The sequence below is a fragment of the Euprymna scolopes genome, chromosome 27 (assembly GCF_053919585.1).
Source record: "Euprymna scolopes isolate OS-2025 chromosome 27, ASM5391958v1, whole genome shotgun sequence".
Classification (NCBI taxonomy): Eukaryota; Metazoa; Mollusca; class Cephalopoda; order Sepiida; family Sepiolidae; genus Euprymna; species Euprymna scolopes.
In genome coordinates, this window is record NC_136508.1 from 86,311,786 (window position 1) to 86,339,630 (window position 27,845).

The following is a 27,845-nucleotide window of genomic DNA, read 5'->3' on the forward strand; positions in this document are numbered from 1 at the left end:
ATCGCCTACTGCAATTGAAGTGCACATAGTCGAGAGAAATGGAGATAGAGAGAGAGAAAGAGGGGGAACGTGCGAGAATATCGAGTGAAAGAAGAAAACTAGAGAGAGAGAGAGAGAGAGAGAAAAGAGAGAGAGAGGGAGAGAGAGAGGAGGGTCAAAGAACGAGAGAGTGTTGAGAGAGAGAGAGAGAGAGAGAGAGAGAGAGAGAGAGAGAGAGAGAGAAAGTGATAGAAAGGCAAAAGGATAGAGAAAGTGAAAGTATATAATAAAAACCGCTGATCAAAGTTAGAATGAAATATTGAGAGAAAGAAATAGAAAAATCCATAAAATCAGGAAAGGGTGAGTATTTTCTTTTCTGGCATGTAGGTATAAAAAGAACATTAAAGAAGCTGACGAAAAGAGAGAAAGGAATATCTAGTTAAAGAGAGGCTTTCGACACTCGTTTAGGAAAATAAAAGACAAAACAATCCCGCGTGTATAATCGAACAACGAACAACAACACATTTGTTTATATAAATGACATGATGTCAGGGTTTGACATGAACCCCTCTCCAAAAAACGAACGGAATAACACTTTGGTTTAACTTGATTTGATTACACACACACATACCCTTTTTCTGCTTGACTTGGCCACGTGGAGGTAAGGTATTTACCTTGTATCAAACCAAACAACCCACATAGGCCATAGATTGAGCTGCTGCTTACCTTGTTGTTGTTGGGAGGAGGGTTGACCCCATCCCGCCACAGAAGGGATTGTTTAGCGCCCTAAGGGCATTCTTAGTTTTAGTGTTTGACCCTTCATTTAAAAAGATGGCAGAACAGAACAGCACTTACATAGAGTTGCTTTTAACAGTAACAAATTAACAACGCATTAAAAGAGAAATCGGTTCAATTTTAGAACAGACCCTGTTAAAATTTTTTATTTCATTTTTCGTACATTTATGTATAAAACTGTATTTTTAATCTTAAAATAAACCTGTAATTATATTTTATTTTAAATGTGTAAAATGGAACTTTAGTGCCAACTTTTTTTCATCACTGTCGGCCAGTTGTATTTTTATTCAAAATATCTTATTCATTAAAACAGAATAAGGAGCACTTTAGGGATTTTAAGGAAAAAAACCACAAAAAAAAACAAAAAAACAAAAAAAAAACGAAAAGGTATAAATATAACGATATAGTTTGTTGTTGTTATTATTATTGTTATTATTATTATTATTATTATTATTATTATATTATTATTATTATTATTATTAAACTTTAATAACAACAATGATAAAAAATGGATCTGTCAGCGAGAAAAACTTTGGACAGAATTAAATAAATACTTATATGTGTGTGTATGTGTGTGTGTGTGTGTGTGTGTGTGTGTGTGTGTGTGTGCGATTTAACCGTGCAGAGTTTAAAACGAACACTGTAATGCATAGTTATGTATAAGTTTTAAATAAATAAAAAAAACTTAAACCTGAATAATAATAATAATAATAATAATATATATATATATATATATATATATATATATATATATATATATATATATATATATATATAATGCAAAGTAATATATATACACACGCACATATACACACGCAAATACACGGATATATATATATATATATATATATATATATATATATATATATATATATATATATATATATAATGCAAATTTTATTTCAAAACAGAAAATACAATTTAAGATCAGCTTTAATCCAAATTGTGGGCGAAATCAAGATTCTTATTCTACAATTAAACCAGCATTAATTTACTGCGTGCGTGCATTAAACCATTACTTACTATGATGTTAACTTTGCAAATTTGTATTCCGTTATGCAAACTCAATAATGTATTGAATCAATGTATAATTTAACTGATTCTGTCGAGTAAATTTGGTCTGTTTGTTTACTTGCCTCGTCACAAGTTCAGGATTAGACACAAGGTCTTTTTTTATCCATTTCTCCAAAAGAGAGCAATTTTAGGTTCAGACAAAAATCAAAAATGCCTTAGTCCAGAAGGATTTCCACTTCACTGACCGAGGACAGAACAAATGAAGGACAATATCAGAACAGACACTGTACATTTATCATAGGCAAAATACCCTAGAATCAGTATTAGTGTTTGTTTGCAATTTTAAATCCTCTTTGGGGCCGGAGTGTATTTTGGTATGAACCTCGAGCACCGGCACCGCACATTTGAATTCAAACATTTTCGATTTGCAATAAATTTGATTCATACACGTTAGACTCCAATTAAGCACGATTCCTTAGATTTCAGTTTCTTCTTAAGGTCCCTTAAGCTTTAGCCCTTAATTGTAAACATTTTCTTAGAATCAAAATCATATAGATTTCATGAAAATTGGTACTAGAATTTTAGATTTAAGTTTCATATCTTCGTAATGAGACATAAACCTGATGAATTAATTATGATATTCTCATAGTGTGTCTATCGACCTCGCATTGTCAAAAGAGGTGCAGCAAGTAGGTAAATCTGACGGCATGTTTCCTGCTATATTTCTGCAAGTGACTAATGCAAGCTGTTGATTTGTGAGAGCAAAATAAATACGAAATTGAACAATCAAATCTATTTTTTAAAAATCGACAAACTTATTCGACCTCTACAACTGTGTTATTGACTTTTATAAATACCAAATGCGTTTTTGATTAATGATATCGATTAGCAACACAGTTTAATGTGATACCATATGGCACACGCACCACCCCTCAACTTTTTTCTATTTCATTTTTTTTTTTTTGTTAATCTCCGGATTAATAGTATCGATTAGTCACCAATATTTCAGATTATCAACTGATTGGTTGTTTAGTTTCACACCATGTCATATTGAGTCATTTGTGTATATATCTTCTGTTCGATTGGTTCGTGGATCATTTTGTTTTGTAGGCGTCATATATTTTATAAACGAATAGTCTGTAGACGATGGTTTCTATTTAACCCACAGATGGGATCCTGACAGGTACTGCTACTCCTCCAGATTAAAGTGAACCTTGCAATAGTGGCAACTAAGTGGTTACTCCCCATTCCTTAACGCTCCCCAATTGAGGTTTCACAGTTGTGTGTCATATCTAGGACGGCTAGGAATTTGAGTAGTTAGGTTAGGGTTGGGAGATAGGGTAGGCAGACAAAAAGTCCAAAACGGTTGGGAGAGATGGATTTAGGGGTAGTCGAGTAGGGAGAGGTGAACATGTTGCCTAAGGGTGTGCGAGGAAGTTTAATGTCTTGCTTGGAACAAATTCGATTTAGCATATCGATGTGACCTTGACTGGCCAGGACACCTCTTTGGATCAGAGTGGACCTGGCAATAATATTAACTAAGCAGTTACTCTACATTTTTTCCATATGAACTTGCTTCATTTTTAAGAAGGAACAATTGTTTGCTATATAAATTTATATTTTCTCAGGATTTCTTCACCAACTTTGAAAAATTATTCAATTTTATTTTTAAAGAAAAATAAACGTCTATGTATTTTTAATATATGGATTGAATATAAAATACTTAAATCATAAAACAAAAAAAAAACATAAAAAAGTTACTGTTCAATTTTGAGAAGAGTATTGAGTACTATAAAATTTCAGCTAGGCATTAATCTCCTGCTCGAAATTTCGATAAGGGGCTTGTAAAAGGAGTTATTTTTGTTAAAAATATGTCGAAAAATTAATCAAGATGATCATTTTACATAAAACTTGAATAAAAAACTGAACCTCTGATAAAAATTTAGTTTGTAATATATATGTCCACCAATCAATCTGTTGATCAATATTTTAGAAGAATCTTTTTTTTATATCTATGTTGGAATTACCCCCCCCCTTAAAAAGCGTGGCACGTTTAACTGCACACGAATGTAGTTATATAAACACTGTGTCATTAGTAAAGAAGTTTGTAGAAAGCAACAAAAGGCATCATAATTTACCCCCCCCCCCCGTTGCCCATACACTTTTGTATGAACATCATTATTATCGTCATATAAAAACATTATGATTTAATGATTTACATTAATTTTTCAACTTAGTCTTCATTATTCTTTTAATGTCCACAATAGTTGGCCACTTGTACTTTTACGCCGCCTTCAAGTGCTTCTACTTCTAGTTGCTACTCGTTTATCCAGCACTACTCATTTAAATATTTCGTTGTCTGTTATTTTTTCATAGATTCAAAAAGTTAAAAATGATTTAAATAAATTACAAATTATGTTGCCTTTATTTTAATTTAAAAGAACATTTTTGCGTGTAAAATAATTAAATTAAAAAAATCTTTGAATAAATTAGATTAAAAAGAGAATAACCAGAAAAATTATGTATGAAATAAAGAAATTTGACAAAATATGAGTAGCATATTTAAATCAAAATAACTTTAACCAAAATATTGATATACAAAATTATTACATTTAACTCACGATGACCAGACAATTTATATATAAAATTATTGCATTTAATTCCTGATTAAAAGTCAATTTTAGTAAAAAATAATTAAATTTAACTAACAATAACCAGCCAAATCATATATAGATTTTTTTAACTGACGATAACTAATTTGTGCATAAAACATTAAAATTAACCGAAAAAACAATGAATTTATTAAATTATTGCATTTAATTGAAGATAGAGAGTCAATTTCAGTGAGTGTTTAATAATGAAATTTATTTAGAAAAAAAGATTTAGAAATAAGATAATTGAAATCAGCTAAAAATAACCAGCTAAAAATAACCGGCATAAAATAATAACATTTAACTAACAATAGCCGGCAAATTTAATTTATGTATAAAAATAATTGAATTTAATGGAGAATAACAATTTATATATAAAATGTAAAAATTTAACTGACGATAAAAAACAATTTCTGTATGAAATAATTAAATTTTACTAACAATAATAACCAGAAAATAATCAAATTTGATTGCAAATAACCATAGAATTTGTTATTGCTATAATTATTATTTTATACAATAATTTTCTAATTATTATAATTCAACATTTTTTCTGTGAAAAAATTGTAGAACTGTTTTCTAAAAATGTAATTGTTGACTGATAAATTCTATTATTCTATACAAAAAAACTGTCCGCTTAATTTAATTATTTTATTCAAAAATTGTTGTGGTATGGTCTAAAAAATGTAATTATTGTACATAAAAATTGTCTGTTGATTGCTGGCAAAGTTAAATGATTTAGTACAAACTATTTGCATTATTACATTTTGATTAAATCAATTTGTACATAAATTATTGTTACAACCTCAGAAATTAAATTATACATATAAAAAATGCCAACTGATTGCTTGTTAATTTGAATTATTACATAGAAAAATTATCCTGTGATTATCTATTCAATCTAATTACGTTTTTCAAACATATTTTGATATCAAGATTATCTGGTTATTGTCAATTAAATTTATGGATATTATACATAAATTGACAGTTTTAAAATTTACATTTTTATCCAACAATTGTCCCACTTGTAAGCATTGGGAAGATAAGAAATGCAGTGAAATTATTGGTTGTTTGAGAGATGATAACCAATTTTTATGCAAAAAGTTTAAGACAATGGAGATGGATGAGAAGTCAGATGTGGAAAAATATATTTAGATGATGAAGCTATTAAGGTTTTTGAGAAGTTTTGTTACCTGGGTCATACCATTGGAGCATAAGGTGAAGCAGGAAACAGTGGGATTACAAGAGTAAGAAGTGGATGGAGTAAATTGTAGAAATTCTGCCATTACTAATTAGCAGAGCGTTACCACTGTCGACATAGGAGGTAGAATTTTCAACACTTTGTATGTAGCGTGATGATGTATTGAAAGTGAAAATTAATAAGTGAGTGTCGAGAACATACATTGCATCGGTAGTCATGAGAATTAAGAGAATGTGTAATGTGAGTTCATACTTTTTTTATAATGTAAAATGATATGAGAATAAAGAACGTGTGTAACATGAGTTTTAATTTTTTTAATTTGTAATCAGAAATGATATGCGAATTAGGAGAATGTGTAATGTGAGTTTTAATTTTTTTAAATTTGTAATGTGAAATGATATTAAAATTGAAAGACTATGTAACATGAGTTTTAATTTTTTTAATTTGTAATGTTAAATGATATAAGAATAAGAGAATGTGTAATGTGAGTTTAATTTTTTTAAAATTTGTAATGTTAAATGATATGAAAATTGAGAGAATGTGTAATGTAAGTTAAAAAATTTTTAATTTGTAATGTGAAATAATTTGAAAATTAAGAGAGTGTTGTGTGAATTTACATTTTTTTTAATTTGTAATATGAAATGATATAAGAATTGAGAGAATGTTTAATGTGGGTTTCAATTTTTTAATTTGTAATGAGGAATGATATGACAATTGAGAGAATGTGTAATGTGAGTTTTAATTTTTTAATTTGTAATGTGAAATAATCTGAGAATAAAGAGAGTGTATAATGTAAGTTTTAAAATTTTTTGATTTGTAATGTGAAATGATATGAGAATTAAAAGAATGTGTAATGTGGGTTTCAATTTTTTAATTTGTAATGAGGAATGATATGACAATTGAGAGAATGTGTAATGTGAGTTTTAATTTTTTGATTTGTAATGTGAAATAATCTGAGAATAAAGAGAGTGTATAATGTAAGTTTTAAAATTTTTTAATTTGTAATGTGAAATAATCTGAGAATAAAGAGAGTGTATAATGTAAGTTTTAAAATTTTTTGATTTGTAATGTGAAATAATCTGAGAATAAAGAGAGTGTATAATGTAAGTTTTAAAATTTTTTAATTTGTAATGTGAAATAATCTGAGAATAAAGAGAGTGTATAATGTAAGTTTTAAAATTTTTTGATTTGTAATGTGAAATGATATGAGAATTAAAAGAATGTGTAATGTGAGTTTCAATTTTTTAATTTGTGATTTGAAATAATCTAAGAATTTAGAAAACGTGTAATGTGAGTTAAATTTTGTTATTTTGTAATGTGAAATGATATAAGAATTGAGAGTACGTGTAATGGAGTCTCAATTTTTTAAATTTGTAATTTGAAATGTAATGGAGAGAATGTGTCATGTGAGTTGTAACTTTTTAATTTGTAATGTGAAATGATATGGGAATTGAGAGAAAATTTAATTTGATTTTTAATTTTTCAAATTTGTAATGTGACATGATATTAAAATTGAGAGTGTGTGTAATAGGGTTTTAATGTTTTTTTACTTATAATGTGAAATAATATGAGAATTGAGATACTGTGTAATGTGAGTTTTAATTTTTTAATTTGTAATGTGAAATGATACGAGAATTGTGAGGGTGTGTAATGTGAGTTTTACTTTTTTTAAATTTGTAATGTTAAATGATATGATAATTGAGAGAATGTGCAATGTGAGTTTTAATTTTTTTAATTTGTAATGTGAAATGATATGAGAATTGAGAGGTGTTATGTGAGTTTTAATTTTTTAAAGTTGTAATATGAGACGATATGAGAATTGAGAGAGTGTGTAATGTGAGTTTTATTTTTTTTTAATTGGTTAAATGATATTAGAATTGAGAGTGTGTGTAATATAAGTTTTAATTTTTTTTTTCATGTGTAATGTTAAATAATATGAGAATTGAGAGAATGCATACTATGGGTTTAAATTTTTTAAATCTAGAATGTTAAATGATATGCGAATTAAGAGAATGTGTAATGTGAGTTTTAATTTTTTAATTTGTAATGTGAAATGATATTAAAATTGACAGACTGTGTAATATGAGTTTTATTTTTTTATTTTTCATGTGAAATGATATAAAAATTGAGAAAATGTTTAATGTGGGTTTTAATTTTTTTATTTTTAATGCATGTGAGAATTGAGAGAATGTGTCGTGTGAGCCTTAATTTCTTAAATTTGTAAAGTGAAATGATATGAGAATTGAGACAAAGTGTAATGTGAGTTTGGATTTTTTTAGTGGGAAATGATATGAGAATAGAGAGAATGTATAATGTGAGTTTTAATATTTTAATTTGTAATGTGAAATTGTATGAGAATTGAGAGAATGTGTAATTTGATTTTTAATTTTTAAAATGTGTAATGTTAATTATATGAAAATTGAGAAAATGTGTAATGTGAGTTGTAATTTGTGATGTGAAATGATATAAAGAATAAGAGAACGTGTAATGTGAGTTTAATTTTTTTTTGATGTTTAAAGTGAAATGAAATGAGATTTGAGAGGAAGTGTAATGTGAGTTTTAATTTTTTAATTTGTAATTTGAAATAATCTAAGAATTGAGAGAGTGTGTAATGTGAGTTTTTATTTTTTATTTATAATGTGAAATTATATGCGAATTGAGAGAATGGGTAATTTGTGTTTTATTTTTATTTTATTTGTAATGTGAAATGATATTAAAGTTGAGAGATAGTGTAACGTAAGTTTTTATTTTTTTAATTTGTAATGTGAAATTATATGAGAATTGTGAGAATGCTTAATGTGAGTTTAATTTTTTAAAATTTGTAATGCGAAATTATCTGAGAACTGTAATGTGAATTTTAATTTTTTTAATTTTTAATGTGAAATGATCTGAGAATTTAGAGAATGTGTAATGTGAGTTTTAATGTTTTCTAATTTGTAATGTGAACTGTTATCAGAATTGTGAGGGTGTGTTATGTGAGTTTTAATGTTTTTTAATTTGTTATGTGAAATGATATGGGAATTGTGAGTGTGTGTAATGTGAGTTTAAATTTTTTTAATTTGTAATGTGAAATTATCTGAGAATTGAGAGGAAGTGTAATGTGCATTTTAATTTTTTAAATTTTTAATGTGAAATGATCTGAGAATTGAGAGAATGTGTAATGTGAGTTTTAATGTTTTTTAATTTGTAATGTAAAATGATATGAGAATTATGAGGGTGTGTAATGTAAGTTTTAATGTTTTTTTTAATTTGTAATGTGAAATGATATGAGAATTGTGAGGGTGTGTAATGTAAGTTTTACTTTTTTAAAATGTGTAATGTTAAATGATATGAGAATTGAGAGTGTGTGTAATGTGAGTTTTAATATTTTTTGATTTGTAATGTGAAATGATCTGAAAATCGAGAGAATGTGTAATGTGAATTTTAATGCCAGGCTTAGTTCTAATGAGCTCGGAGAAAGCTTAAACACTTTGATGGTAATGTTGAAAGAATTGATGTAAGTTTTTAGGTGAGCAAATGTAGAAGAGTTAAGCTAGCACTTATAGGGGAAATCCAAGGAAAATTTGGGATTAAGTGAGAAAAGGACTTGAGAAAAAGATGGATAAATAAAGACCCGTCCAGAAATCGATTAATTTAGAAGTGATTTTTTTTAAACCAGCCAACACACACTAACATGTTAAATGGACGTTTAATTGATGATGATGATGATGATGATGATGATGATGATGACGGTCAATAGCATTTCGGTTTCTCTTTTCAAGTGACCTTTTAATAACCATATCTGTGTTTTCTTGTGTGTGATTCCTCTAATCCTCTCATCAGCCTCGCAGTATTTTGTAGTATGCATTTCTCCGGTATCCTAATTGCATCACCTAGAGTTTTCAATGCATGTACTCCTTCATTCCTTTACACATGGTCTCTCAACTTGATCTTTTGTGTGAAGTATATTGTGGGCAGTTGTCAGTTTCCTGATACTTTGATTCATGTTTCTGATTGAGCTTTTCTTTCGTTCAATTCATGAAGTATCTTAAGTATCATAAGAGAAGCACTAGTCTTTATTCTTTTCATGAGCTTTTTTTACAATATAATTTATTTTCAAATATCCTTTTATTATTGCTTTCATATTTTGCTTCTACGAAGCCTAGGTGTTCGTATTTAAAAGAGCGGCCAAGTACTCTTATTATTTATCATGAATTCGTGTCTTTCTTTTTCATCACAAGAAGTGATCATTTTTTATCCTGAATTTCATTCTTATAGCCTCACATAGTAATGGAACACATTCCAAAATTTTTCTGATTCCAATACTGATTCTTTTCTCAATTTCCAGTTCTGATACAATTACCGATTCCATTTTATTTTTTTATTTCTAAATATTTCATTAAAGATTTGTTGCTTTTTAAATTTTCAAATTTTCCACGTAATATGCGCATATATTTTTAAAAATGCAAAAAATACATTTAGTGGGGCAGGTTAGATCACACAAGTAGACCTTTCTAAATATTTTGTCACAACAAATGTTTTCCTTGTAATTAATTAAAAATTGTAATTAATTAAAAATTGTAATTAATTAAAAATTGTAATTAATAGGTTGGTTGTTTTGTTTTACGGCATATCAACCCTTTTCAGGTCATTTAATGCCGAATCTGGTGATTTTGAAGAACGATTTTTTAATATATTTGTTTTTTTTAAGTCGTATTCTATTTAACCCATAGTTGGGACCCTAACAGGTGCTACCACTCCGGGTCAGAGTGGACCTGGGAGCAATGGCAATTAAAGGGTGGCTCCACACTCCCTAAGGCCTGCAAGCTGGGGCCTCACCATCGGATATAGTTTAAGGTCATATCCAGGACCTTGTAATTAATAAAAAATTGTGAGATTTTTTTCTCTTTTAAAACAAAGCTGATTGACATTAGTTTGTCGTTAGTTGCGAAAATGCTATTTGAATTTTGTCATAAACTATATAAAAATACTATAAACTATATAAAAATACTATAAACTATATAAAATACTATAAACTATATAGAAATACTATAAAAATAGTCAATGATAGAAATGCAAAATAAGGAGATGGTATAGGAACAGAATATTTTTAAAAAGTCCTCCCTCCCCATGTTATGAACGAGTTTCTAAATAATAATGTTACTCTTTAGAAAACCATTCTTAATAAGAGGAGGGCGAGGAGAGCTTTGTTAACTATTCTATGTCTTCCCTCTATGAAAAACCTTTCATATTTTTATGTAATAAAAAAAAATATTTTTTGGGTTGTTATGTAGTAGATTGATTTTTTTTACTGTAAAATAAAAACAAGATACAGATACTACTACTACTACTACTACTGCTGCTACTACTACTACTACTACTACTACTACTACTACTACTGCTACTACTACTACTACTTATAATAATAATAATAATCGCAATTTTGTCTATTAACACCCTCATCTAAATCACTCCCCCAAAACGAATGTCGGCTTTTTTAGTTGATTACATGTGAACACCTTGAAAAACTTAATGGAAGGGTAAAAAGAAATAATTATTTTAGAATTTAAAGTGAGAGATCAATTTCGTATATAAATAAAGATGATCATTATTTGCAGGTCATTTTAACATTTTAGGGATTTTCACTAAATTGGTTTTACGAATTGTGTTTCTTACTTTTTTATTGTCAAGGAAACAAATTCTGAGAGTTGTTTATAAATCGGAAATAAGGTTAAAAAAATTTCTGATTCCAATACTGATTCCGATACTGATTCGATACTCTAAAATTTAGATTTTTTCGATTCCTAATTCTGATTCTGATTAATAGTCCCAACACTAGCCTAGTTGTACTTATTAGTGTGTCTAGCTCCTTTTTTTTTTTGTTGTTGCTGTGATTGATTGAATCTTCTGGATGTTGGAGGCTTAATCCTTACCAGAAGCTATACTTACCAAAGATAGAATAAAAATTATATACTTAAAACTTCTACAAGGTCATGTTTTACGAAACAAAAATAATCCACCTTCCTGGATTAAATAAATGGTAAGTTTGTAATTCTGTATTCCAGAATTCGATATAAAGATCAGGTTTGGTTGCTTTATAAAATACTAAAATCTTAAGAAGCTTTTAGTATTTTATAAAAAACAATTATAATAGTATAAAATGAAGTTCAAATTCCTAAGTATTACTAAATTCAACATATCACAAACTTAGCAGTTGCAACTGAGATGGTGACAAATGGACAGAAATATTGAGGTACGATTTTGCAGTTAGTGATTCTCAAAGTTTCTTGAATTATTGTTCAACTACTCGGCGCAACTCATGGCAGACTTTTATTATTAAATATCTTCTTCACACGATTCTCAGACTGATTTGAAAATGTTTTTCTTAGCACAAAAAACGTGATATCATTCTTCATCTCACACTGTTTTGTCTAAGCCATTTAGCTTTGACCTTATATGTCAGCCATGAGAATGATTCTGTTTTGCAAATATGGGTTATTATTATGCACTTAGTATGACTCTTGTAAAAATTTACACTAGCTAACTTAATCGCTATCGTGTCCCTAATGTGCAACACATGGTTGTTTCTTTATGTGGTAGATAATCAGGGCATTTTGGATGTGACCAAAAAAAAAAAAAATTTCCCAGTGAAAACCAAAAATAGATATCATCAGAAAATGCTGCATGTCTGATATCTATAATATAATATATATAATTTGCAAATGTTAAAAACATGTTTGTATTTTTTTATTACATTTTCACCCCAAACAAGGCACATTGCCACTTTGGTGTAGGGCGCTACTATCATCAGGAGCAACAACTACTAGGGTACTATGTAGGGATTTGGACAGCAAGATGTCGGTTCATGCTGCACTTGAACTTCTGCACGTCAGTACAGTTGGGGAAGCAGGGACCTGGAATGAAATTTCAAAGTCTAGCGGTTCTGGGAAAGAAACTACTGGAGTAGAAAGATCTTTTACATCTAGGGATCTCTACAGTGTGGGGGTGGGATTTAGCAGCCTGTCGGGTCTGTCGAGGGTGTTCACGTCGTGGGGGCACAAGTGCTTGCAGTTCGTTAGAGCATTCACCATTAAAATACTTGTAGAACAGGCAGAGGGATGCAACGTTTCCTCGATGGGACAGAGGCTGAAGCTTAGATGCCAGTTCAGGGCCTATCAGATTTGCGACTCTCTTTTGAACCTTGTCAAGGAGCAAGAGACTAGTAACCAATGCACCAGCCCAAATATGACAGCAATACTCCATACATGGGCGAATGGTTGCCTTATAGAGGTAGCTCGGTAGAGAGAGCCCACCTTCCTTGCAGCGGCCCTGGCAATGCTCTCGATGTAATTGTTCCAACTCATGTTTCCTGTGAACGTTAGGCCAAGGAGCTTGAAAGACGTACTCTCAGATAAGAGTTGTTGGCCATTGCTATAGGTGGTAGAGAAGGTTTCTTGTAATTATTGAAGGAAACTAGTTTAGTTTTGGCGGCATTGAATGTGACCATCCATTTTTGTCCCCATTCCACTACAGATTGGAGGTCATCCTCTAGTGTTTCTGTCATTTCTTTAGATATGTGTTCATTTGTTTTCCTGTCGTGCCTGTTATAGAGTATGGTGTCATCAGCATATACCCATCTCAGAGGAAATTTTGTCGGGGAGATCGTTTATGAATATCAGGAACAGTAGAGGTCCAAGGATAGACCCCTGGGGAACTCCCGCATTTATATCATATTATTTAGATGTACGACCGTCGAGCACAACCTGAATTTTTCTCTTATCTAAGAAGGATTTAATTATGTAAAGTATTCTACCAGTGATACCATATGATCTAATTTTCCTGAGGAGACCCTCATGCCATACCCTGTCAAAAGCCTTCGATATATCTAGAGCTACCGCTCTGCCCTCCCCCACTTTGTCCAGTGAATGGTATATATGTTCAGAGATTACAGTTAGGATGTCTGCTGTGGAACGGGCTTGTCTAAATCCATATTGTTGGTCAGTCAGAAGTTTAGCATCTGTAAGGTGATGGACTAGAGTATGGTTAATTAAGGTCTCAAATATTTTGGCAAAAACTGGGAGGAGGCTAATGGGGCGATAATTTAATGGGTCAGTTCAACACCAGCCACAGATATATTGCTAATCTTTGTTTTTCTTTAGTAAATCCATGAATAGATAGCATACCTTTATTCCATTTCATGTACAACACTTTCTTTCAAACATGTTTCAAAAGTTGAACAATAATATTTTCTGCCACACAAAAGAAGACAAGATACTGTGTAGACAAAACACATGTTTAGCAGAACGTCATGATTATTCCAGAACAACCCCCGCCCTTTTCACTATACAAACCCCTACCCTAACAACTTCTTATTTCCTCTGGTGGCCTTCACAATTACCTCTCTAACATGCAAAAATGTTAATCTATGTGAACAAACATCTTGCTGTTCAACTCCCCACTCAAGTTGCCCCCGTCCAGCTAGAAATCAGGCCATTATCACACTAACTTCTTACTCTTCAGTGGCAATGAGTTTTGTTTGAAGTGAATCAAAATAAAAAAAAAAGTGTAAATTGCTTTCTGTATATCAGTGGGTTTGAGAGCTGAAGACCATGGACGATAGATAACCACTAGAATATTGAAAGAGAAGTGACTAGGATGAAGGACCTTAACATCTCTTCTGATTTGTGTGTGTGCCATAAAATTAGTTAAGAAACTATATTCTTTTCTACTAGGTATTACTTTCACGTATCCTAACATCTAAAAGTCTATTTCAACATATGAGGTCTGCCATAACAGCTAAATTGTTTGGAATTCCAAAGGCCTTGTGCAGAGCCAACCACACTTTTTAGTACAACTGCTAATCTCAGTCGGTGCAATGGGTGCTACAAGACAGAGTAGAGATCACGTGTTATCTCAGAGCTTTCCTTTTCCTATGAACACTGCCAGTGCATCTCTCTCAGAGGATATATATATATATATATATATATATATATATATATATATATATATATATAGTCATCCTCAGACTGTTTCGTTGTATCACAGTTCTTCAGTGCTTCAGTGTGGCTAGATTAGCAACTACCTCAAGCTAGGATTGAAACTCGACCGTCTAGGCAACAGCCAGCACTTTTAACCATTATGCTATTTGGCTACTGCTAAGATATGCAAAATTACAATAATTAAACATTGTCAAAGTCTAAGCTCTATTTGTTCAATTATTTCAATATTCAGTTATAAAAAGTAAAATCCATGAATTTAACGAGGTTATTGATAGTGCATCTGATCTCCATCCACTTTCTAATCACTATAATAAAACACATCCCAAATTAGTAAGCAAGAGAATAATAGTGATAATTCTGCTAACGAAAAATCTTTGACTTGCACAAAACTTTCTATAATAGAGCTTTTAAGGAAAGTTAATATGAGAGCATACAAATAGAATATATTGAGTCTAGATCCTGCATCAATACAACTAAAAATAGTAGAAAAAGAAAAATTATATAGTATACCCCTCTTTTCAATTTGATGTTGAAAACCAACCTTGGTAGAACATTTCTGAACTTCATTAAACTAAATCCCCACCCCTGGTAATATCCTGCATAAAATTTTCAATAAAAATACATGTAGTGATAGCTTGGAAAAAATAATTTTAAAACACAATGAGAAAATTTTGGATGATAGAAATGAATCCAACCCAAATTAAATCATGTCGCTGTATTACTAAATCGGAAATAGCTTAATAGTTTCAATACTTTATAAGGCTATTTTTACTAAAGAGAACCCCAATATTAATAAGTATTTTATAAGCATGGCTAGTAACACCTTCAAGAAGAGATTCTCTGGTCACAAATGTTCTTTTGAGAACCCTAAGCACACAGGAAAATATATACAATAAAACGTTAGTTGACCAAAACTTAGCACCAATTCAAAAATGGGACATTTTGAAGAAACCCAGAACTTTCCTATCGTTGAATTCACCCTGCTATTTATGTCTTTAAGAGAAAATATACATTATGGGATTTAAATATAAATATATATAAACTCCTCAATAAAAACATGAAGCTTCTATTAATTGTATGCATTATAAAACACATTTCCTGAGTAATTAAAATATTATCCTATAAATTTAATATTAATCTACATGCCTAAGTATATATCATGTTACTCCTCTTATTCTTAATACTCCTTTTTAAATTATTATTAACTATTTATTTTTTGTGTTATTAATGTATTATATTTTTATTTTATTCTATTATATTATTATAGTTTAAATAATACTTTCGATTTTATACAACCGTCTCAAGTTTCCAACAACGTTATTTTTCCAGTAAATTTATGTATTTATGTGTCTATTTATTTATTGTCTATATATATATATATATATATATATATATATATATATATATATATATATATATATATATATATATATATATATATATATATCTGTTAATTATACTTATTTATATATTATCTGATGTATATTATATTTTTATAATATTTTTGTCAGTATATATTGACCATGTCTTTTATGAGAAAATTTCTCTAAATATTTTTAGATATTATTTTTTTTATTCTTTATGCTTTAATAATTTTCTATTATGTTTGATATTTTAAAAAATTTTATATTTTATTATCATTAAGTTATTATTTATATTTTTCTTCAATCCCAATATCTCTAAGCCCCAATTTTAATTTGGTTTAATATTATTATTATTATTTTTGATACATTTTATCATTGCAAATATCAGTAATAATGTGAAAGTGCAGACCTTTATTTTGATATATATATATATATATATATATATATATATATATATATATATATATATGATTACACATCTTAAACTTCATTTTTCTTACATAATTACTTAAATACTAAAATATATTAGCCTGGTTAATCCATACATAATCGAGCGCTTCTTTCTAAAATACTATAATAGTCATGATTTTAAAATAAAATTTAATTTAGCATTGTATTGTTGCGGACCAGGATATAATAATACCCTAATTCGCTATAAGAAAAATAATGAAACGAATGGAATGAAGGAAACAAAGACTCAATTGATGGATAAGATAAACGTCGTTTATTTACTGTTGAAAGAATGAATGTTTTAGATATAACACGTGTTCATGTCCGCGCGGGTGTAACCATCGTTCGTTACGGGAATGGTGTTGTAGAAAGAAACGGAAATGTGTGTTCATCTCACGTTCGGGTCACTATCGTTTGTTCGCGCGTGGGAATTGAAGTGAGTAATGTAATAGAACGAGAAATGGCAGTCCATCGTGTAGACAAAGAAAAGGATAGAGGGTTGACGTCAGTTAGCAGTCAGCTACGCGAAGGTGTTCTCAGGGACCAGTAGCAGATAGAGAGAGAAAGAGTGAGAATGTGTACGTACGGTCTGTTAGCTTTTTGTCCCACATAGTAGCAAGTGGTGTGAGGTACGCGGTCGAAAGCTGGTCCTAAAAGGAAGAAGCTGCTTATTGCTTTTTCTTTTATACTTGTTTCCGGTGGTCTTTTGCTCATGTGTGTATTTCCTTTGAAAGGGGAAGTGACGTTATCCATGCGTGCGTGTATGTGAGTACATGTGTGCACGTTAGCGTGTGTGTATATACACGTGAATGTGAGAGTATGTACGCGAACGTGAATATATGTACGTGTGTGGACGTGGGCGCGTATGTTTGTGTGCGCGCATGTATATGACAAGTAATATAGCTTGAAATGTGAACGTGTGTTTTTGTGTGAGACTAGAAAAGGCTCGCTCGGTATATATTTAGTTATTTGTATATTTTCCCTTAATTTTCCCTTAGTTTTAATATCTATTTAGATTCCCTGTAAATTTATATTTAAAAATTGTTAAATACTTCCTAGTTTAAATGATGTAATTTTTAATTAATTGATCTATTTTAATATTTTTATTTCTTAACTAGCTAATTTCAAGTTTAATTTAATTTTTGTCATTCTCCTTTTAACTCCTTTATTTTTTTACTTAAATTAATAAAACGAATATTAGCATCAATTGAATCTTTAGCATAGTTTTTATATTTTATATTTTATCTTAAATAATTTACATACGATTTTAACAAGTTTAAGATTAATAAAATCAGGTATTCTTTCTAGTAAATACTATCCAGTAAATGTCTATAACTGGTCGTTAACCTAATTTCTAACTACCTACTCTCTTTTTGTCATTTTTCTTTCTTTCTTTTTCCACAACCTAGTCTAATTAACTTTCTTCAAATTTTCCTGACCCCCATCCATCCCCGATTTCATCCACACTTTTTTTTCTATTTCTTTATTCCTTTACCAACCACCTCATCTGTTAGATTATTGTAACCCTCTGATATCCCCTACTCCTTCTTATATTCATCGTTAGTACTCCCTCCTCTTTTTTTATATGAGTTAAAAATCAAATGTGTCCTTAATTGAATGAAAAAAAACTTGATTTTTTTCTGCTTTCATTTTAAAAAGCATATCTACAAGAAATCGGGAGATAAGGTCATTATTTTATGGAAACAGTAGCTTTGTTATTGTCATGACCATGTAATTTGTTTACCTAAAAGTAAATTAAAACACGCGCGAGCGCGCGTGTGTATGTATATAAATATAGATAGATAAATATTATGTATATAAAGATAGATAGATAGATAGATAGATAGATAGATAGATACATACATACATACATACATACATACATACATACAGAGTTATATTATCTTTTCAAGAATAATGTGTAATAAAGACGAAGAGGGCAGATCAATCCTAAGATACAAATCCTGGATATGAGTCACTATCGATTGTAAAAAAAATATGTCTCATTTATTGGAAACCATGTTTTCCTCCACCAAAGTGCTTAGATGATATATATATATTATATATATATATATATATATATATATATATATATATATATATATATATATATATATATATATATAAGTGAAAGTGTCTGTCCATGTACACTTCCATACGCAATAACTCTGTCAATTGTAAGTCTACAGACTCGAAATTTGATGTTTGGGAAAATCGATGTGACCGGATTTCGGCCAGAAATTTGGCGATTAAGCGGTCAAAGTTCAACCATTTGACCTTTGAGAACTCTACCAAACTCCTCCAACAATTTTGGGTCTAAACACTTGAAATTTTAGATATAGGTTCCTTGAACATGGATCTAACTTAATAATTTGATTTGAGCCCAAAACAATAAATGTTATGGGGTCATAATAGGGGTCAAATTAAAAAAAATTGATCGTTTTTTTTTTTTTTGCTCAGCATACACCTCCAAATAGCCGGGCAACGCCGGGCAACGCTGGGCCAGAATGCTAGTATATCTATAAAAGTGAAAGTGTCTGTTTGTGTGTGTTTGTGTGTGTGTGTGTCTGTGTGTGTGTGTACATTTTCCTTTGCAATAACTCTGTCAATTTTCAGTCTACAGACTCGAAATTTGATATACAGGGTACTGAGATTTTGGAAAATCTATGTGATCGGTTTTCGGCCAGAAATTTGGCTGTTAAGGGGTCAAAGTTCAACGATTTGACCTTTGAGAACTCTACCAAACTCCTCCGAAAATTTTGGGTCTAAACACTTGAAATTTTAGATATAGGTTCCTTGAACATGGATCTAACTTAATAACTTGATTTAAGCCCAAAACAATACATTTTAAGGGCTCATAATAGGGGTCAAATTAAAAAGAATTGACCGTGTTTTTTTTTGGTCAGCATACACCTCCAAACACCTGGACAACGTCGGGCTGAAATGCTTATATATATATATATATATATATATATATATATATATATATATATATATATATATAATCTCCATACACGCCCATAAGTTCTAAGTTGTAGATGCATGTCTTTTGTTTGCACAGAAGCAGTTGTCATATATTAATACCAACTGCTTCTAAAAATTTTAAATACGTATTCAAACGTTTTTTGTGAAAAATAAAGAATGTTTCATCCTTGTAACCTACAGTGCAGATTTACCACTGCAACAAATGTTCACAAATGGCTGACTTGTAGGCTCGTGGACATCCGAATGTTGGCCATTTTCTGTGCCTGTGTATCGAAGGGAGAATATGTTAGAAAATTATCGCCTCAGTTGGATAATGTGTTTCACAGCCTTACACAGACAATTATAGCCGCAAAAGCTTATATAGCATTAGAAACTGTAAACGTGGATCGACCAACGTTTTGATGTTAACCTGTCTCGTTGAAGTCATGACAAAACAAGTAAACGTTGAAACATTGATTAATCCACACAGACTCTTTCTTGTGTTTATATCATTTTATTCATAAAAGCTCTACTTTGTACTGAGCACCTTTGAAAAATATTGGTCTTAAGTTTATGTTATCAATATATGTAAACTTAATTAAATAATTAATATATAAATGTGTGTATATGTGCATGTGTGTGTGTCTACGCTGATGGGACTGACTACATCTGCCTTAAAATATAAGAATGTATCAAAGTGTTATGAGCCTTGCTTCTCCATATTGTATGAAAGATTTACAAAATTATGAACTGTCAGCAACCATTGTAAAAAAGTAATAAAGAATACGAGTAAGTTGTATGCTCAGTTTGTTAGGTCCAAAATGGCTGAGCAGCAGCTAGGTTCCCAACAGTTTTGGCAAATGGCAAACAGGGCCCTGAATAGAAGTGTATGCTCTATCCAAACCATCATCAATGGACCTGAAATAATCTCATCAGCATTGAACAAAGCCAAACCCTTTGCCAAAAACTTTGCAGCTAATTCCACCCTAAACCCCCATATTTCCTGTTGCGTCTGAAAACACGCTATGCAACTGACAAATATCTTTGTATGATGTTGCCAAACTAATCAAAAACCTCGATTCCAGTAAAGTAATTGGCCCTCAAAGCATTCCTATTATAGTGCTCAAAAGCTTCAACCAGAACTAACTCCCATACTTACAAAGCTATTTAAGCATTGTCTTAAAGAGAATTGCTACCAAACACCCTGGAAAACCTCATCAGTATGTTCCATGTTTAAAAATTTAGGTGATTGGTCATCTCCCTGTTAATACAGACCAATTAGTTTACTGTGCATCATGAGTACATTGTTGGATTCTGTGATAGTCTACCATCTCAGCAAAAATAACCTCCTTTATGATATTCAATATCGTTTCCATTCTACTAGATCTACAGCAGATGTGCTACCAGTTATAGCTTATAAGATTAGCAAATCTCTCGACAGAAACTTCCTTTCTAGGGCAATTGCCCATGACATATCAATGCAACTCCCTCCTGATCTACATCAATGATCTTACAAATCATACCATCGTCTGTGCACCAATCTATGGTCCCACCTTGCTTGACTTTCATGAAAAACACTCGTCTATCTTAAACCACTATCAATAATTTCCCCTACTCTTTGTGCCTAAATTTAAACGTAGATTCCATGAACAAAGCTTCTTTCTTAGAACTGCACGCCTGTGGAACTCTGTTCTGTTTTTCTGCTTTACAAATGACTACAATATGGTCGTCTACAAGTCCAACATCTTAAGTAATCCAATTTCCCAAATTTCCACAATGTTTCCCATTGACACCGTACACTCATTAACCTTTATCACAAGTGGCCTCCGGGCCTTGATAAGTGGTGACTCGTTTGTAAAATAAAAAAGAAGACTAACACGATACTCGCAGTTACTTCAATGTCACAAAAAGCAAGGATGGACCAACACTGCTCAAGAGTGCCTCTATCATCAACTGAGATAATCAATGATGACATTTCAAAAGGCTGCTGAACCAAGCCAGTCTACAGATTTCACTCGCACATGGAACTACAGACATGATATTCTCAATGTGTCAACTCGAGAGGAAGTACAAAGAGTAACATCAACTTCTCTATATTTATTCACTAAGGCTTTCAACTTGATTCTAAGAGCCCTGCTTTGGAAAAATTTCACTACTTTTGAACGCCCCAAGAAGTATAGTGAGATGCTCAGACATGAATGCCATAGTCCTCTTCCCCGACAGCACAAGTTTTTCTGAGTTAAAATTGGGTATCAAACAGGGCTGCGTCATTGCTACATTATGTTTGTCAGTTGTCATACATTAGATAAAAGAAATGTTTCCCCAGGATTCAACATCGTCTACAAGACAAACAGGTGAGCGTTTAATCTCTTGTCTGAGGTTGGAAAACAAAACCTCTTTATCCCTGATGGAATCTCAGTAGCCAATGACAACTGCGTGGCGTCCATCTTGGAAGAACACCTGCAGCAGATTCTGAATGCCTTCAACCACACTTATACTCGGTTCAACTGTGTCATTAACTCAACAAAGACTGAGGACATAGCTGATGCTGCAGCTCCCTCCTTCACCATTGGCAAAAAGCCTCTGGAGGACCTAGACCACTTCCCATACCTTGGAATCCAGTTGCCATGCAATGCTGACATCCAAGATGAAGTCCAATATTGCCTGAAATGCCGGAGCCATAATAATAGATGAGAGAAAAAACAGTTATGGCTAAAGACCGATTAATTTGGAAGTTAATTTCTTAAAGATATCCAACACATGTCAGCATGTAAACGAACAATAATCTGATGCTGCTGGTGATGATGATGATCATCATCATAATCAATAACAACAATCTTTATCCCTCTTCCTCTCAAGTCTATTCTTATCACTTCCTCCTATGTTTTCTTTGGCTTACTCCGGCAAACTGACCCTGTTACCTCAACTGTTCTCCATTTACTAACTCCACTCTTTCAACATAGCCATACTTTTAAAGTCTTCATATTCTATACATACACACACACACATCATCATCATCATCATCATCATCATCATCTGCAGTAGCAACCGCAGCAGTCTGACCCCTAACCAATAATAATAAATCAACAGTGATATAGATTTGCTAAGATAGCCATTTCTGAATGCATTGAATAGTAAAACAGAAAAAAAAAAAACGAGTGTCAAAAAAAACCACCAACAAAAAAACAAAAACATGTTAAAGCGAACAATTGAAGAAAAACTATTGTTTTGGTTTGTAGCAGAAGTTTGATTTCTTTTTTTATCACTAAAGCTGTTTAACTTAATTGCTAGATCGGAATACGGAAAGATAAAAATTCTCTGTATTTGTCACATTTTCCTTCTCGATTTAAGAACATTTATTTCATCTAATAAATGCAATAAATGACCCTCGTTTGACCTTTGACCAATAAAAAACATTTGTTGCTTTATTTTTCAATACAATCTCCATTCTTTAAAATCGATTTTCCCCATTAACAAGGCCGATAGCCATTAGTCGCGTGCTCTCGTGTAATGAATGAATGTGTGAATGTAGGATTGACATGAAATTCTTAAAGATAAACTAAAATGACCGAAAAATGGGCTGAAATGACTTAAATAAAAAGTAAATGACTTAGAATGACTTTATTGAACTTAAGGATGAATTGAATGACCTTAAGAATTACTTGAATGAATTTAAGAATGAATTGAATGAATTTAACAAAAACAACTTGAATGCTCTGGAGAATGACTTGGATGGCTTTGAGACTGACTGGTTGTAAAGTGGGTGATCATTTTACATTAAATGAATACAGAAAAGTGATCCCCCACTTTATATCACAACAAGTACAGCATGTGGTAAGAACAGATACTACACTTTGATCTGTATATTTAATTTATTTCGTTTAAAGAAAAAATTACAATTAAAAAAATTCCAATATAAAATTAAAAAATTTAAAAAAAGTAAAAAACTTAAAAAGCTAAGAACAGCATCTATTAACAACAGACCTTTGATCTTAACCAAAAAGGCCAAGCACAAAACAGACCGACCGACCGACCGACCGACGGAGTGACTTATAGAGTCACTTGCACGTGACTAATAAAAAGCAAGAAACTTTTGAATTCATTGAAACTAGAAAATCATTCGATTGAGTTTTTAGCCATTTGCGCATCACAGTGCTTTTCATGTCCTCATCTTTCGATCTCGATTGTGAATTATATTTGTAAAGGAAAAGTCAATTAGCAGAATTTATCTCTTTGCACTGAGGTTAGACACAGGTGGGGTTTTGAAAAAACAGCATACTAGGTGAAGTACACTCCAGTCTACAAAAACTGCTTGAGAAGCATTGTTGGTATTTCCTGGTAGGGGAGTATCAGGCAATTAGTAACAAACTAATCTCTTCTTAAAGAAAAAAGCTAAAGCTTGGGAGGGTGGACGTCTAGGATTGAAGAGAACTATGCCTCAATCCAACAGAAGCAAGAAGGCCAGTATTGAATTTTCAAGGGTAAATCTTCAATTGATATAATTAATATCTATTCAAGCTTTGCCAGTGCTGTATTCCAGAAATGTATTCAATTACAATTCTTGTGTCAACTAAAATTAGTTAATTTATCGAATCTACCGTTTTACTTGTGTTCACTATTAGGAGGCTGTCTACAACTTGAATGTAAGAAAAGAAAAATATGAATAATTAAAAATAACGCAAGGATTATTCGAAAAAATAAGGTGACATTTTTAATCAGATGATTTCAGTTATTTCTCCCTACAAAAGTATTTGATTTTTTTTTTCAATATAATCTTCATTGTCCCCCCCCCCCCATCAAAAGACAAGCTTTTCCTTCAACACAGAATCCTTTGGAGGTCTTAGCAATTTTCTAATGTGACTCTTCACATTGTTGGAAAGTTTGTTCCAAGTTCTTTTAAGACAGACTTTCATTCCAGAAGCTTTTCTTCAAGATGTGATGACAGATCAAATATTTCTGCATGATTAAAATATTTTAATTCCAAACATTTCAGATTTCTGAATTAAAAAAATGAATTTTTATTTGTTAAAATATTCATCTTATTTATTACATTGAATGTTTATGATTTACACAATTTATTTCAATTTTTGCTTCATTTGATTAATAAACAAACTATTTCTACTTTTTTCTACAGGAATTTCCATTGTCACTGAATCCTGTACAAGAACCAGAACGAAGATTAGACAATCAAAATTTGTTGATTGCAATTTGTGGAGATACGCTGCATTGCATTGAGCAGAATGATGTTCTTCAAAGCTGATACGTTCACGGTGACGTTCATTTACGGTGTCAGTTCATTCACACTCCTCATTGGTGTTCTTGTTGTCTCCGTCTTCTTGTGGCATTTTCTAACTACACGTTGTGATACTGTCAGTGATAAAGACTTATAAAGTCATGAATGAACTCCCTGAAGCAGAAACTGTCAGGTTGGTCAGCCTGTTCAGCCCTATGACCTCATTAAATCAACACTGCCAACAAATCTGCCAACAACGAAACGGAACTTTCATAGATGAAATTGATACAACTTGATTTTTTTATTGTTTATAATTTGCATAATTTATTTAAATATTTAATTTATTTTTAAATAATTTAAATTATTTAAAAATAAATTATTTGTAAATAATTTATTTTTAAATAATTTATATGCAAATAAATTATTTAAATATTTAATTTGAATATTTAATTTATTTGTAAATAATTTATTTGTAAATAATTTATATTCAAATAAATTATTTTAATATTTAATTTATTTAAATAATTAATTTATTTGTAAAAATAATTTTTCTTTTAGCATTTTTACATTTTCGTTCTCCTAAGATTTGCCATTGTAGCATTTTTATTTTTTGTTGTTAATCTGTTAATGATGAAGGTGTCAATAACAAAATGATTACGTGCATCGTCTTGAAAAGCAAAGTTATATTATGACTGTGCGGTTCACTTTACTCTTATCTAGTTTGAAAACACGTGAATCCATCTTTCCTACATTTCAACAGCGAGCTAAGTAGTAGGGCAGACTAAACCCATCAGCTTTAGTAAGGCAACTAGGAGATGGAAAGCTGGTGGCAATTTTCCAGCTGAAGTGATAAAAATTGTAAGGTAGGCTTGTTTTGCAACCACTTTCAAAAAAAGAATAACCCGTATTTCAAAATGAATACTTATTGAGTGCAGTGTTAGCAAACATTACCTCATAAAGACAACAAAATGTGTGTTACTCTTGTTTTCGGTTAAAAGGAGTAACACACGTCATCCTGTTCATGCTTTACTGTGATTTTTTTATGTGATTTATAAGAATTTTGTCTGTCACATAAACAGAAGAAAATGGACAAAGATAAGCCGACTAAATATTTATGTGAATACATGTGTATGTTTGTGTGAATACATGTGTATGTTTGTGTGAATACATGTGTATGTTTGTGTGAATACATGTGTATGTTTGTGTGAATACATGTGTATGGATATGTGAATACATGTGTATGTTTATGTGAATACATGTGTATGTTTATGTGAATACATGTGTATGGATGTGTGAATACATGTGTATGTTTGTGTGAATACATGTGTATGTTTGTGTGAATGCATGTGTATGTTTATGTGAATACATGTGTATGTTTGTGTGAATGCATGTATATGGATATGTGAATACATGTGTATGTTTGTGTGAATACATATGTATGGATGTGTGAATACATGTGTATGTTTGTGTGAATACATGTGTATGTTTGTGTGAATACATGTGTATGTTTGTGTGAATACATGTGTATGTTTGTGTGAATGCATGTATATGTTTATGTGAATACATGTGTATGTTTGTGTGAATACATGTGTATGTTTGTGTGAATACATGTGTATGGATGTGCAGGTTGTTAAAATGCTGCTGTTCTCATAATATTTTTTTTAATGAGAACACATTAAGGAATAAAGTCAAATATCATTAATTATTTTTTCATAAAAGAAAAAAATGATAAAATGTCTGATTATAGTAAAGGGCAACCCGAAGACTCCATTTTCAATAGCTGCTACATCAAGGTGTAGGGAAGTCCCCAATCGATTTCAAGAATTACTTCATTTGATCCTCCCCTTGAAATGCTATTTAGCAAAGGGGGCATCAAGTACCATTTTTGAAGTCTTTGATATGACTTGACTGAGGATTAAACTGCAGCATCCCAGTCCATTAACAGACACTCTTACCATTATTTAAAATTGGCCGGTAATGACAAAAGAACAGAAAAAAGATGTATCATTTTTATATCATTTTTATAATAATATAATATAGAAAATATTATTCATGCAGAAATTGTCCGTTCTAGAGATTTGAAACAACGCAATTCTCTAAATTTTTTACATAAAAAAATAATATTAGATTTGATTGGTGCAACTTTATAATAAAATAACGACTCCACTCACATTTAAATGCAGATTTAAACAAAAATAGCATAATTGATTTAGTTACATTTAGTTTTTGTTTATTTCAAAGCAAAACTCAATTGTAAAATAGAAAACAGATAAAAAATTCCACGTTTTTTTTTTAGTGGTCACAACTTTCATTTTTCATGCGTGAAATAAAAAGAAGCAATTGTTTGCTATTTCTTCTTTCTAAAGAAGAGGGAATAAAACATAACTTTATTTTTGTTTCATGAAAAATGGAATTTGATTTTTAACATAGAAAAAACAATGTGGAAGGTTTTGTTGATCTCTTTCTATTTTACACATCATAATGGAATGGTTTCAATATTACAGAAAACAAAAACAAAAATATCATTATACTAAAAGGTTTTTAAATATATCCATTACGTAATTATTGTAAAAGCCTGGGGAAACAGTATGTAAGATACCATATCGTTTATTTGTATAATACATGAAATGTCGAACAAAAACTGCTGGCAATAAAATGGAAGGGTTGTGTTATGTGTACACATTTTCACATATATTTATAACTCATTTTTAGCCCAAAATATGTTGCTTAAGGCAAGCATATCATCTGGCGTTTTGTTTTTATTTCTTTTTTATTTTGATTAATTTTTTTGTGATAACTTCCAATTTCAACTACGTGTCATTTTTTTTCATATATGATCTCTTTTTACTACCACCCTTATATTACTATTACCATATATAACTATTACCATATATAACTATTACCATATATTATTTCATACAATAGCAAACTAGTCATATAAATATCATATCACACAGATACAATGCAATGGCACAACTAAATAATACCATTTATATGATATAATATAAACACATAATACTACAAAAGGGTGTCAGCTTTTTTCACAAAACATTTCCATCTTTTGGGTTTACACAAACACACACACACACACACACACACACACACACACACAAAACATTTACATCTTTTAGGTTTACACACACGCACACACACACACACACACACACACACACACACACACACACACACACACACACACACACACATATATATATA

At 30.8% G+C, this 27,845-nt stretch overlaps 1 long non-coding RNA gene across 1 annotated transcript; it reads left to right on the plus strand.

Moving 5' to 3' along the window:
- On the plus strand, positions 1-27,845 carry LOC145248964 (uncharacterized). The gene is made up of 2 exons (XR_013863439.1): positions 1-339; positions 24,531-27,845. It is a non-coding gene; the product is annotated as an uncharacterized LOC145248964 (long non-coding RNA).